This window comes from Chelonia mydas, chromosome 1 (assembly GCF_015237465.2).
Source record: "Chelonia mydas isolate rCheMyd1 chromosome 1, rCheMyd1.pri.v2, whole genome shotgun sequence".
In the NCBI taxonomy this organism is placed as follows: domain Eukaryota; kingdom Metazoa; phylum Chordata; order Testudines; family Cheloniidae; genus Chelonia; species Chelonia mydas.
This window is the reverse complement of record NC_057849.1, coordinates 120,137,868-120,151,639: the sequence shown is the minus strand read 5'-3', so window position 1 is coordinate 120,151,639 and position 13,772 is coordinate 120,137,868. Positions and strand designations below refer to the sequence as shown.

The window sequence follows — 13,772 nt, the reverse complement described above, 5'->3', positions numbered from 1 at the left end:
TCAATTTGCAGGTTCAACGCTGTTTAACAGGATGCGTAGCGTTATGTTGGCTTTCTCCTGGCCACCCTTCCAGTCTCTAGTTAGGTGACGCGTAATGGCTATCAAATTCAGTCACAGCAGTTTCAAACAGCGTGATAGTGATACTGATTTGTTACCTGACAATAGCTACATCGCTAAACCGGCAGTGCTAGATCACGCATGAGCTCCCACTTATGTGTTGGCTGTCCTCTTGGCCGACACCCTGGGGATTGAACTGGGGACCTCCAGAGCTAAACGGCAAAATAACTGCAGCTGAGGGGCTGTACAACTTATGCCCTCTGCAGACTGGCACACTCACCCATGGATTACATTGGGACTCTGCAGCAGCAGTGATGTTGTGGAGCAGAAATATCTCACAGCATGACTTCCCTCACTGCTGCAATAGAGACTAAGGGGAGAAGGAAACTGTTAGGGGCTTATTCCTTCAGCCGCTCACTTCCCTGGTCCTTCTTGCATGAACAGAAAGCAACGATACCTGAAGTCCAAAGGTGCAAACAATTCAATGTTTATTGGGGTGAACTTCCAGCAAGGAATAATTCCAATTTCCTTCCTTAGTGTCCCCCTTCCCAGCTCTGACACCACAGAGCCTTACCTGTGTCCCTGTTCCCATTCCCCACCTTAGCAAAACATGATTCCAATTTCCTCTCCCTCATTCCCCATTCCCATTCCCTGCCCCCATTCTTCCTGACTGACTGCAGACTATATAGTAAAACTTGAGTTCTGCTTAGCTATACCTTAACCAATCATTTTACTGAAATTGAACTAACCAATCCTAACATATTGTAACGTGATTATTTAACCAATTATATCCCACCATCTTAATTGGTTTACACCCAACAAAATTAATTATACAGCAGACAGGAACAATCACAGAACCAGACAGAGATTATACAGACAAACAATGGGAAAATGGGGACTACAGTGATAGAACAACAAAGAAATGAGGATTTCACATCCCAGCTATTGAGAAGTGAGTTCTTGCCAGACAGGATGCTAGCAAACTAAGTTTCCTTTTACATCTTCTAGGCTCTTCCCTTTCTCTGGCGGTGATAGGCACTATCAGGACAGGATTGTATTCCTAACAGCCCAATAGCACCTTATTTCAATGTGATCTGTTTGGAATGTGAGGATGTGACTGTTCACTTCCTAGCTTATGGCTGCCTCTGCTGCTTAGCCAGAGGCCTTAGCCTAAGAACAGGGCCTCAGACTGTCACAGTGAGAGAAGGCCTTATACAGGCAGACAGCGATTTTGATTCTCTCTTTCTTTTATACCTCTATAACTAGCTAAATGATAAACATGTACCTACACTCCTAAAGTATAGGCCTTTGCAGACAGGCCTGAATATCTATATCCTAACAGAAACATCTGGTCCGATTGTCCCCAGACCACCATCACAATTGTCTAGCCACTTATACTTTGCAAAATCAGAGTAAAACACTATCCAATCAGGAGGGTAGTTTTCTTACACTGGTTTTTGTACCAGTGTAAATGATTACACAAGGAGTAAAGCAGTAGAGAATCAGACCCATTGTTGCTGGCACTGCTGTAGTGCACAGTTGGCTCCAGTCCCTCTTTGAAACATGGAAGACTCTAGAGAAGGGCCATCCCTGTGTTTGAAACAAAGCCCTAGGGAACTTTGCAGGACAGGAAGATTTTTCCCTTAGCGTGTTTGTTGACTTGTATAGAGATGGCTCAGTGACCTGTGCCTCAAGTTTAGAAACAATTCGATTCCCTGTAGCCCCTAGTTATAATCTCCTGAATGACAGACCTTGATGAATCCAAGCTTAAACAGAGTTCTGCTTGTACGGGGGTGACACAGAGGGCATATACATAGTTCAACAGCTTCTCCTTCATGGACCCTACTCATTTTCTCGTCGGAGAGAAAGGGTTACTCTTTTACAGGACCTTTTTCCCAGCAGGCCCTCTGGGGCTGACCCTTTAAATTGGGCAGATCCAAGCAGCTGAAGATTTTAAGTGGCCATTTTGGAAGCAGTTGTTACTTTTTGCATCTTTCTCTCCTCTAGCTGGTAAGTAGTCCTGTTACGATTCCCTCTGATCATTCTCAAAGTGGGTCTTTCAGAAGAGATGCAAGTATCACAAGTAAATAGAAACACCTGGTACTTTTCCTCAGAGACTGTGTTTGTTGCAGCATTCTTGGAAACAATTTGCTTGCAGTGTTGTACAAAATACTGTGTATTACATTGCTCACAGCCAGCACACCTGAAGGAGTTACATTTCAGTAATACTTGTGCACTATATACAGTTTTCAAAGAGTTGAAAGGGTGGCATAGTAATTATTATTAATAACCATACTTTAATGAAAATTATGAAAAAGAACCTGAAACATGTCAGGAATCTTTTGTATCACCAGAGAACACCACATGGAACATCGTACCTGATGAAAAGAAGGGGATCATTTAAGAGATGGTTGACTTTAATTCAGTGAGGAAAATAACAAAGAAATAAGGTCTATATTGGTATTTTAATTTCCCCATATCCTCCTCCTCCTTCCACTTTATACCAAATAGTTATAAAACTGTGGGTACAGAGAAGCATATATTACAGGCAAACACACAATATTATATTGCTGACTTGTAGTGAGTTGAAAATATGACTTGAGGTCTGTGAAGACGACTACAAGCACAGGTGGATATCTCTTTGAAGTCTTGCATCCTAATGATTTCATCTTCTGACCTGGGAACTTAAGTAAGAATTAGGTTTGTGCTAGTACCAAATAAAATGAGGGTTATGAAGTCAACGCATCCATCTGAACTGGAGCTTTGGTTTGTAGTGTAGTATAACCACAGTGTTTTTAATAAGAGGTTTATGTCACTTAGGCAAACACAAACATAAAAAATTGACAGCACATATTTAGACTCATAGACTTGAAAGTCAGAAGGGACCATCATGGTCATCTAGTCTGACCTCTTACACATTGCAGGCCACAGAACCTCACCCATCCGCTCCTGTAATACATCCTTAACCTCTGGCTGAATGATTTAAACACTTCAAGTTAGAGATAATACACAGTTTCCACTAGTTTAAACCTGCATTTGACCCCTGCCCCATGCTGCAGAAGAAGGTGAACCCTCCCCCCGGGTCTCTGCCAATCTGACCCAGGGGAAAATTCCTTCCCAACCCCAACTATGGTGATCAGTTAGACCCTGAGCATGTGGGCAAGACCCACCAGGCAGACATCTGGGAAAGAATTTTCTGTCATAACTCAGAACCCTCTCCATCCAGTGTCCTGTCTCCAGCTGTTGGGGAGTTTTGCTACTGGCAGTTGCCAATGGGCTACACACCATCATAGGCAGTCCTGTCATACCATACTCTTCATAAACTTATTAAGCTCAGTCTTGAAGCCAGTTAGGATTTTTGCCCCAACTGCTCCCCTTGGAAGGCTGTTCCAGAACTTCACTCCTCTGATGGTTAGAAACCTTTGCTTAATTTTGAGCCTAAACTTGTTGATGGACAGTTTATATCCATTTGTTCTTATGTCTACATTGGCGTTTAACTTAAATAACTCCACTCCCTCCATGGTATTTATCCTATTAATGTATTTATAGAGGGCAAGCATATCTCCCCTCAGTCTTCTTTTGGTTAGGCTAAACAAGCCAAGTTCTTTGAGTTTCCTCTCATAAGATAGGGTTTCCATTCCTTGGATCATCTTAGTAGCCCTTCTCTGCACATGGTCCAGTTTGAATTCATATTTCTTAAACATGGGACACCAGAATTGCACACAATATTCCAGATGAGATCTCACCAGTGCCTTGTATAATGGTACTAACACTTTCCTGTCTCTACTGGAAATACCTCGCCAGATACATTCTAGGACTACACTACCATTTTTCATGGCTGCATCACATTGGCGGCTCATAGTGATCAACTAATATGCCCAGGTCTTTCTCCTCCTCTGTCACTTCCAACTGACACATTCCCAGCTTATAGCAAAAGTTCTTCTTGTTACTCCCTAAGTGCATGACCTTACACTTTTCACTATTAAATTTCATCCCATTTCTATCATTCCAGTTTACAAGGTCATCCTTCTTGTATGATATTGTGGTCCTCCTCCATATTGGCAATACCTCCCAACTTCGTGTCATCTACATATTTTATTAGCACACTCACTTTTTGTCAGTAATAAAAATGTTAAATAAGATTGATCCCAAGACCAATCCCTGAAAAACTCCACTAGTAACCTCCCTCCAACCTCACAGTTCACCTTTCAGTATCAACCATTGTACTCTCCCTTTTAACCAGTTCCTCATCCACCTTTCAGTTTTCATCTTAATCAACATCTTCTGCAAGGTAATTAATAATTTCCCATGTGGAACTGTATAAAACGCCTTACTGAAATCCAGGTAGATTTAGTTCTACTATATTTCCTTTGTCTAAAACATCAGTTATCTCCTCAAAGAAGGATATCGGGTTGGTCTGGCATGATCTACCTTTTGTAAAACCATGTTGTATTTTATCCCAATTACCGTTCACCTGTATGTCCTTAACTATTTTCTATTTCAAAATTTGTTCCAAGACCTTGCATGCAATTAAGATCAAACTAATAGGCATGTAGTTTCCCAGATCACTTTTTCCCCCTTTCTTAAAAATGGGAACTATATTAGCAATTCTCCAGCCACAGGGTACAACCCCCAAGTTTACAGATTCATTAAAAATCCTTGCGATTGGATTTACAATTTCATGTGCCAGTTCCTTTAATATTCTTGGATGGAGATTATTCAGGCCTCCTGATTTAGTCCCATTAAGCTGTTTGAGTTTGACTTCCACCACAGATGTGGTAATTTCTACCTCCGTATCTTCATTGTCATTAGCCACCCTGCCACTACCCCTCATCTCTTCATTAGCCTCATTAAAACCTGAGGCAAAGTATTTATTTAGGTGTTGGGCCATGCCTAGATTATCTTTAACCTCCAACTCATCCACACTGTTTAGTGATCACACATCTTCTTTTCTTGTTTTCTTTTATTTATATGGCTATAGAACCTCTTCTTCTTGGTTTTAATTCCCTTTGCACAGTGCAACTCTGCTTGGCTTTTGGCAGTTTTCACTTTAACCCTACACTTTCTGACTTCCAAGAGGTAGCGTTCCTTGCTTATCCCTCCCATTTTCCATTCCTTGTAGGCTTTCTGCTTTCTCTTAATCACCTGTTTGAGATGCTTGCTCATCCAGCTTAGTCTGCAACCCATTCCTACGCATTTTTTCCCCTTGCTTTGGATGCAGGCTTCAGATAGTTTCTGCAACTTTGACTTAAAGTAATTCCTAGCTTCCTCCACATACAGATCCCTGAGTTCTTCAGTCCAGTCCCCTTCCCTAACTAATTCCCTTATTTTTTTAAAGTTTGCCCTTTTGAAATCAAGGATCCTAGTTGCAGATCTGTTTTTGTTTATCCTTCCATTTAGTTTAAACTGAATTAACTGCTGATCACTTGAACCAAGGTCATTTTCTACAATCAGTTCTTATATGAGGTCTTCACTACTCACCAATACCAAATCTAAAATGGCATCACCTCTTGTTGGTTCAGTGACTATTTGGTGAATAAATCTGTCAGCTATCCCATCCAGAAAAATCTGGGACCTACTATTATTAGTAGCACTTGTCCTCCAATCTATATCTGGGAAGTGAGTCTCCCATAATCACACAAGTCCCAGTAGTATTTATTTAGTTAAAACATTAAAGAGATATCTCTTGATATCCAAATCAGATCCAGGGTCTCTGTAGCACACCCAAAGCACTAGCCTGGGGAACCTCTAGTACCTTTCTTTCCCAAAGTTATTTTCACCCAAAGAGACTCTGTCTTATCCATTCCATCACTTCTAATTTCTTTATAGACTACCTCATCATTAATATTCGGGTGACCATACATCCCATTTTGGCTGGGACAAGTCCCTTTTTAAAGCCCTGTCTCAGCTTTCCTGACTTTTTTCAAAAGGAGGCACTTGTCCTGTCTGCTCTTGTTTACTTGATCAGTTGGCAAGAGCAAGCAGGACAAATGCCCACTGTTGTCAAAAAATGGGGTGCAGTGAGGAGGAATGTGCAGGGGGGCAAGTAGAGATGCCAGCCTCCAGCAGTAGGGAGGCAGGGCTGGGAGGGGAGGCTGCGTTTCAGCATGTGCGGGGGCCAGCGGTGTTCCAGCGATGGGCAACAGCCTCGTGCGCAGGTTGGGTGCGGGGCCGGGCTCAGGCGAGCAGGCTGAGGGTGTCCTGTTTTCTCTTTGGGAAATATGTTCACCCTAATTAATAAAAAATACTACTCCACCCCTTTTTTCCTGAACAGAACATACCCTTCAGTGCCTTTATCCAGTCATGACTACAACTCCACCATGTTTCTGTTATTCCTATAATATCTGGTTACATTTCCTGCACTAATAGGTCCAGTTCTTTTTGTTACCCAGGCTCCTTGCATTGTGGTACAAACACCTTAACCGTTGCTGCTTGGCTTTGCCCACATTCCTCCCCTGATTGGGTACAGTCATTCTACTGCCAGTATAACCTACCTGACTGTTAGCTTCATTGGCATTGGCACTGTCTTTCTTCTTAATGTCCATTCTCCTACCCATGGCTGTTCCTTTCTCCATTGCTGTATCCTTCCTTACTTGATTTCCCTCCCTCTCAATGGTAAAATCAAATAAAGTCACACCTTGCTTACATGAGATCTGAATTTGGTCAATTGTATCCATTTGATATTAAATGAATTATTTCTGTGGAGGCTTATGGAAACTAAGAAAACTGACACACAAAGGTCTGCTGAGAGGCAATTTACTGAAGCTGGTAATGACTGCACTCTTTTCTGACTCAAAAGAGAGAAGGCACAGCCAATCCTTTTTACCAAGAGAAGCCCTGGTTGGCAAATCTATGTATGGTCACATGCATCATACAGGAGGTCAGACTAGATGATTACAGTGGTCCCTTCTGGCTTTGGAATCTAGGAATCGTTTCAAAGTCAGTTGTAAGCCATGTGGTTTGAAATCCAGCATCATCACTGTGAAACCCAGGAGAAAAGCGAATTAGTTTGTAAAGCCACCTTGCTCAGTCAGGCTCTCTTACCTGATAAATATCTGCATTTGAAAATCTGTTCATGGTCTACAAATATTGGGCTAGATTCTCAGCTGGTGTAAATTGGTGTAGTGCAGTGTTTCCCAAACTTTTTCTGCCGCTTGTTCAGGGAAAGCCCCTGGTGGGCCGGGCCGGTTTGTTTACCTGCTGCATCCGCAGGTTCAGCTGATCGCAGCTCCCACTGCCCGCGGTTCTCCGCTCCAGGCCAATGGGGGCTACGGGAAGCGGTGGCCGATACGTCCGTCGGCGTCCCAAATTTGGGAAACACTGGTGTAGTGTTATCAACTTCAATGGAGCTATGTATATTTACACCAACTCAGGATCTGGCCCATATTGCTGTTTTGACTGATGCTCTGAATAAATGACGGAAAAGCAGAAGGGGACAGAGAGCAAATCACATATAACATATACTCTATGCATGCTCTCATTCCATCTATGAAACATACTGGCATGGGACTAGCAAGGATCTTGAGGGGTTCTGACTCTTCTTTTGAAGGATGGACTTGTGTGTGTTATACCATTGGAAGTGGAACCTTGATGCAGGAAATATAAGTGGTGCCTTTTAAAATACAACTCATTTATTATTTCTAAATAGAATGAACACTTCTCTAGCCCATTCACGAGCCTGGCCTTCACTTATTATCTGTATTGCCATCTCTCAAATTCTCTCTCTTAGACCTGGTCTACACACAGTTTTTGTACTGATATAACTACTTTGTATAGGGGTGAGATTTTTTTATTGATATAATTATACAGGCACATGTCTTAGTGTGGATGCAGATATAAAGTTACGTTATAGCTTGTACCCCTTCCCACACAAGAGTAAGAAATACTTTTATAAGCAAATTATTCCAACATAATTTGCCAGAAGCTGGGAATGGGCAACAGGGGATGGATCACTTGATGATTACCTGTTCCGTTCATTCTCTTTGGGGCACCCGGCATTGGACACTGTCGGAAGACAGGATACTGAGCTAGATGGACCTTTGGTCTGACCCAGTATGGCCGTTCTTATGTTCTTATAATTGTGTCTACATTAGATGGTAGTTCTGCTGTAGCTATAGCAATATATATGAAGCAGTACAACTTTTATGTGTGAACAAGCCCTTATTCTTTCCTGTACCTGTTTTGCTTCAGACTCACCATTTATTCACACTTGTAGAGCTGTGCAAATAACAACTGATTTTTTGGTTGGCTGGCAGTTTGGGAAATATTTAGTTATATTATTCTCATAGCAAAATGTCTGACCAAGTATTAGTATTTTATCAATCACAGCTGGTTAATAACATAGTAAAAGCATCCTGATTGGCTAATAACTTTGATTGGTTAATAATTAGATCACACCGTGTTTTAATATCATGTGCTGCAAAGAGCTGCAGGAGATGCATTAAAAAGCCACTTGCGGCTTGCGAACCTCAGTCTGAGTATCACTGGTTTGAGTGATGTGTGAAGGGGGGTTCTGGTGGTGTGTGCATGTGGGTGAGGAGTCAGCAGCAGTGAGTGGTGTGTTTTGAGGAGGTTACCCAGCGAGAATGGTGTGTTTGTGGGGATCTCACAAGTGATGAGCAGCATGTGTTAGTGCTCAGGTTAGGTTGGGAGGGGCAAAAATGGAAGGTGTGAGTGATGGAAAGGTGTGCTGGGCAGGTCTGAAGCAATGGGTGACAGGTTTGAGATCAAGGAGGCTCATGGTTGAGGAAAAGGGTTAATTACACTTGATAAGATTGTATATGTGGGGAATTGGTAACTCCACCCCTTTGGCGATCCTTGTACTTTCTCTGGAAATGATTAGGTCTAGCTCTTAATGCCAGCACGGGAGTATTTAAGAGGTTTATGCATCTCTTCTAAGTACAAAACCTTTTCTTTGTTGAGAAATAAAACAATGTGTAAGGTTTAATTTTTCTTGACTTTTCACTCTATTAATCAGGGGATTCATTAGATAATTCTGTCCAAAGCAGGACTCATGAAATTAGAGAGTCAGATTCAAGTGTAAAATGCATATCTGCAGTACCATATTTGTAAACAGATATTCAGCAATATGATGAAATAAAGTTAATTCCCGGCTAAGTCTATTTTACATATTCATCTTCCTCCATTGTGTTCAAAGTGGAAATCTAGAACAATTTGAAAAGTAAGGTTAGATTAACTAGTAATTTATGAATATTCTCTTTATTAAGAGTTTTTGAGAGAACTGTATTTCTGCTGGAGCAGTACCATGTCAGTGCTATCCATCTGACAATCTGTGCTTTATGGTGATATTTGTCACTCAAGTGTCTGACTTATTGCAGCTGGGGATTTAAATTTACATTTCATTCTGTCTTGAGAGCATTTGTCTTGCTTTCTTGTCTCACTGGTTTCAGATAAGTATTAATAAAAATTTTGCTTTCAGATTTTTGCCACCTTGAAAATCTCTCCTGCAGGGATAGGTCTTCATTTTATGACCTCTCATAGGCACTAGAGCTGGGAGGGACACTGTTTTCCTGTTCTGCATCATGATGAAATTGACACCTTCAAATTTTTTCAGAAAAAAAACAGAGAGAGAGACTCCAGGACAGCCAATAGGCTAGTGATTAGGGCACTCACTTTACATGTGGAAAAGTGGCTGTCCACCATCTTAAGTGAGTACCTTAACCAACAGGCTATTGGCCATTGTGAAGAAAGACTCTCTTTCTTCAGTTGTGACTAGATTTTCCAAATGGATGCTAGAAAGCTTTCCTGACAAACGTTTCATCAAATCTGGTATGTCCTTGTGAAAAGTTTTGGTTTCAATGACTTGGCATTTTCTGATGAACAATCGTTTAGTCAAAAAATTCCTGAATAGCCACCTGGCTACTCAGTTGAGATCAGATTCTTCATCAATTCTTTTATCTATAAGAGAAAACCCACAATGCATGCTGCTGCCATGACACTATAATCAGTCCTCTATTCCCTCTAAAAGAAGAGCTTTTGGCTGTTTCTGGAACTCTGCTATAAAAGTAATAGTTTTCTTTTGATTTCTCTTTAAAAATGTTTTCATGTCATTTTGTGCACAGGGAGTCATATTCACCAGTATATTCCAGCTAGGGTGACCAGATGTCTCAATTTTATAGGGACAGTCCTGATTTTTGGGTCTTTCTTATATAGGCTCCTATTACCCCCCACCCCCGTACTGATTTTTCACACGTGCTGTCTGGTCACCCTAGTTCCAGCTGCTTTGTATTGCTTCTGTCATGCAAAGGAGTCATAAAACCAGTTTAACCAGTCACTTAAATCCAGTTGATGGTAGCTTTGTGTCACAGAAGTGGCTCAAAGGAGCTGAAACATACGGTGAATGTTCTTAAAGGGGAAATAATGTGATGTACTCTGTAAATTTGACTGGTGTTTTTTTATTGGCTATAGCGAGGTCAAGACTCACCAGTGCAGTGCCTTCTGCTGGTTGTCTCAAGAATTAGCTCTCCAGCCTACAGAGTGCCTCCTCCTGGCCAGTGTCCCTCCTGGTACCCCTTTACCTTGGGGTGCTGCACCCTGACAGTGCCCCCACAGTCTGGGTCTCCCGTCCCAGGGGAATCCCCAACCCTCTATCCCCACCTTACCTCAGTGGCTACTGCAGTCAGCATCTAGCCCCTGCTCACTGGGGCGGACTGCAGTCTGTAAACCACTCATCAGCAAGGGGGGTTTGAACCTGCTACCTTTGCCTATTCCCAGGCTGTAACCCCAGTACCTTTCCTGGCCTTTAGCAAGGCCTGCAGCCTGGGGGTTCTCCAGGCTGGAGCTCCCCAGCTCCTCTGGCCTTTCCCCAGCCCTGCTCCACTCCAGGTACCCTTTTCTCCCAGGCAGCCAAGTCCTTCTCTCTCAAGAGCTAGAGAGAGAGTGCCTGAGCTCCTGGCTCACAGCCCTTTTATAGGGCCAGCTGTGGCTCTTTCCCCAATCAGCTTAGCCTTTTCTCTCAGCCTCGACCTTCTCCAAGGGCTGGCTTTTAACCCCTTCTGAGCTGGAGCAGGGTGACCACCCCTCTACACTGGCTTCTTGACTTTTTTGTTTGTTTGTTTGTTTTTTCTTTGGGCAGGGGTAGCTCAGCTAGTTGGATTGGATATTGTCAGACTCTGTCTTTATAGAATGTAGTTGCAAGTACCAATTAGTGGAAGGATGGATAGACTCTCAGAGGCAAATTCAGTAGCAGCAACGGCAAATTCTTGAAACTAATGTATGTTCTAGTTAAGGAGGAACTGGAGAGGGAGCATATAGGTTTAGTGTATCCCCATGGCTGTGCATCCCTCTCTAACATGCTGGGCTACTCAGTCAGTGGGAAGTACTTAAAACTTTGTGCTTTTTAAGGACAGTGAAATCTGGCCTGATTGAAGTCAATGGGAGTTTTGCTATTGGGTTTTTGACAAAACAAAATATATTGTTTCAAAACTGACATATTTTGATTTGACTGTCCAGCTGCGGTGGCTCATGGAAATTGTCATTCAGGTGCCTTAGTTTTTGAGGAAAAGGATTTGGTTATTGATATTTTTTGTGAAAAGTTGAAATTTGTCGAGGAAAATTTTAACAAAAATCATTTTTGTTTCGTCATCTTCCACGGGAAACCCTTCTCTCCCCCACTGCCCATTTTTCAACTAGTTCTACCTACTGTTCAGCCACTATGAGCATAGAACTCTATCATTGCTTGTATGGTACAGTTCATTCTTATTACTTAGCTACTTTGTGTATAATATGCCTCTATTGTGATAAGTGTGTGTGTGTGTTGGGGGATGCAGGGGTAAGATGGGCATTCCCAGTAGATTATTGTCATTTGTGCACATGCACCCTGCGCAAGAAAGACCTGCAGTGTGTGCTTCACAGTCACATTGACTCCTATTAGCACATAGAAATATCCTGACTTCCCAAACAGTCTTTGTATTGAAGCAATTTTAAAAACAGTTAATACCTTACCCTGAGACATCCGGAATACTTTAAAGCCTACCGTAATTTACATCAAGACAAAAAAATGTTGAAGTCAAGCTTTATCATTTCAAGCTGTGCACAGTTGATCATTTGGAGTGGAATGTAATAAGAAGAGCTTTACAACTTACAGAAACTCTTGGGAACGAGAGCTCGATGCTTTGCTTTGAATAAAAGAACAGCTTTTGTCATTAGAAAGAAATAAAACGAAATCAGTGTTTGGAGCTGTGTATCTTCTCTGCTTGCTCAGTGGTATTAATTATTTTCCTGTAATCACTTTTTAAACTCCGAGTAACAATGTCATAAGGACACTGAAATACCTCTCGCCAGCTTCCCTTGAATGACACCTCTCTGCTCAACTGAACTCGTGTATTTTGAGGCATACCAAATAGGATCAATAGATTAAAATGGCTTGAAAACAGCTGTGTGTGCACTTTATTTATGCTTACTGAGCATTTTAAGGAGGCTATGCTACATATCTATTTACTTCAGTCACATTGTTCCAACCTTCCTTTCGGCTTCCTGTTACAAAATCAATCTATTGTAATAGTGAAAAAGTGAGCCATTGTAAGGGGTTACACACTGGGAACTAACCTGTAATACTTGTATGAGGTAATCCTAGGTGCTCTCTAGAGGGCAGAGGAGTAATCCTGGAGGCTTCTCACTCTTCTAAGTGTTTGTGTCCTCTCAGGAAACTCTGTGATTATGCAGTCGCTGCAGTTTTGCAAGACGGAAGCTAGATACTACAATATGGAACATTGCTTAGGTCGATGGATTATGATGCGTGGGGCAGTTACGTGGTTGTAAACCTGGGGAAGGGGAAGAAGAACAATAGAAAGATAGTAAAGGAAGTGATTTTGGTTCTTTGAACTTTAAAGGCTATCCTTGTGTACTGTTTGCAATCTGATTATTCAGCCTGACTTTTCAAACGTTTGCTCTATTTGTTCAGGGTTTTCCTCTCTTTTTTGATTACTGTCACTAGCCACCGTTGACATTGCCATTCTCCAATGTTCTCCTTCCTGTTCAGTTTTCTTCCTCATGTCAAATAATACGCTACCTTTTCTTTTTCTCTTTGTTTTTGCAGCACAAGAAACGTCATAGGAGAAATGTGGATATTAGCAGGTCAGCAAGGCTACCAGTATAGGATTGTGACCTCCTATATATTTTCTAGAGGCAATCGGTACATGGAAATTAGTCTTACCTCTTTTCTTCCAAAGGAAATCCCTCCTCCTTCTTTTGCAGCTCCCTTGAACAAAGCTCCCATGAGGTGGATCCATTCTTCTTTGCCTCTCTCTTTCCCACCTGTTACAAAACACTTTTCACCCAAAAAGGAAGTACAATCCATTTCTTCATATTCTACAGCCAAAAGTTCCCATAGTACCTATGCATAATTAAAAAGTAAAGTCTGCTGGAAAAGCAAAGTCTATTTTTTCCCTAAATAATGCGGAAAAATATTTTTAAAAGCAAACAAATATTTGGAATGAAGTGGAACGTATAAACCTTTCCTTGGAAAGGAGGTATGATTCATAATTGTCTGCAAATTGTCAGAAATATTCTTCTGCACGTTCTTGCTGCAGGTCCTATAATTCATACTCGTTAATGACTTAGGGAGCAAGCTGGAGCTTTTTAAATAATAGTTTGCAAAAATGATAATTGCAGGCCTGTCAGATGGTACATAAAGCTATGGAGACACCCTGTGCATGTGAGAGGCCTACATTATAAGAGGAAAATCATGATTGCCT

At 41.7% G+C, this 13,772-nt stretch overlaps 1 long non-coding RNA gene across 1 annotated transcript; it reads right to left on the bottom strand.

Moving 5' to 3' along the window:
• Positions 1 to 1,299: 1,299 nt before the first annotated feature.
• On the bottom strand, positions 1,300 to 13,518 carry LOC122464000. Its single transcript, XR_006287810.1, has 3 exons — positions 13,232 to 13,518; positions 12,625 to 12,839; positions 1,300 to 2,741 (listed from the first exon to the last, which is right to left on the bottom strand). It is a non-coding gene; the product is annotated as an uncharacterized LOC122464000 (long non-coding RNA).
• Between the last annotated feature and the right edge of the window lie 254 nt (positions 13,519 to 13,772).